This window comes from Galeopterus variegatus, unplaced genomic scaffold (genome assembly GCF_000696425.1).
Source record: "Galeopterus variegatus unplaced genomic scaffold, G_variegatus-3.0.2 Scaffold3460, whole genome shotgun sequence".
Lineage (NCBI taxonomy): Eukaryota > Metazoa > Chordata > Mammalia > Dermoptera > Cynocephalidae > Galeopterus > Galeopterus variegatus.
Genome location: NW_007729571.1, coordinates 119,426 through 120,618, shown reverse-complemented (window position 1 = coordinate 120,618; position 1,193 = coordinate 119,426). Strand labels below are relative to the sequence as shown.

General features: G+C 53.3%; 1 pseudogene; it reads right to left on the bottom strand.

The window, feature by feature from the left end:
• Nucleotides 1-392: 392 nt before the first annotated feature.
• Nucleotides 393-960, bottom strand: LOC103600783 (annotated as a pseudogene).
• Nucleotides 961-1,193: the final 233 nt, after the last annotated feature.

The following is a 1,193-nucleotide window of genomic DNA, read 5'->3' as shown; positions in this document are numbered from 1 at the left end:
TCGGGTGAGAGGCTGTTGCGTGTGCCCCAAGGGGCCTGGCGAGATGGGGAGGTGCAGGGTGTGTTGGATTTCTTAAGGTTTTGCTACGGTCTGACCTGGTCTCCCATTTGCCCCTGCAGGCCTCAGCTTGCCTCATTTGTGGTATGAGCAGGTGTTTACATATTCAGGCTGCAGGGGAGGAGGAATAGGGAGGCCAGGACTGGGTGGGGGTCAGAGCAAAGCTAGGGGGCGGCACACAAGCAGGAGTAAGACACCAGCAGGCAGCTACTATAAATACTACCAGAGTTTAGCCAATCTCAAGCTGTCTGTACTGTGTCTTGCACTGAACATTCCTTTCTCTCCATGCATCTGTCTCCCCTTTGTCACTTCACCCTCCCCACCCTGTCCACCTGCTAACCCAACTTCTCGCCATCATCCTCCTCATGGGTGTCACTGTCATGGCTGTTCTTGTCTTCCTTGGAGAGGTAGGCCTGGGAGCCCAGCGTCGACAGCGACAGGAGGCCGGTGGCCGTGCAGCGAAGGTGGCTGCAGTCCCATGGGCAGTGGGGTCAGGGCCAGGGCCAGAGACTGGTAGGCTTGTAGCTGCTGTCGGGTGATGGAGTTCAAGCTCAGGAGCAGTGACGTGCTTAGCACTCTCCATGGCTCCCAAGATCTGCTGGTGCTCTTGGGAGAGGTAGGGCAGGACCTGGGCACAAATCACATTCAGCCTCTTGACAATTTTAGCCTGCTTGTGCATCTCGATGTTTAGGCTGTAGGACATCTCATAGTACATCACATAGTGATGCTGCGTCTCCGACTTCTTGCTGGCCAGCTTGTCACATTCGAGCTTCAGGCTGTGATACTGAGCCTGCAGCAGTTGAAATTCATCTTTGATGTCTTCACAGGATTATATGAGGTGGTGAATTTCAGTTGCTGGGGTGGGTGCAACGGGTCTGAATGTCTGCTTTGTGGAAACATCATGTCAGTCATGGTTGGGGATGCGGGCCTGGCTTGGGCTGCTTGGGGTGCTGGGCTGCTGCGCCTTTGTCCTGGCGCCGATTGGCAGCTCCTGGCTCGCCGCCTCCCACTCCTGGCCGGCCTCACCCGCTAGCTCACCTTTTCTCATGAAAAATTTTTCAGTAAACAGTTATTTCACTTCATGGGTTAAATCTATTCCTAACTATTCCTTTTTTTTTTTTTTTTTTTTTTAAAAA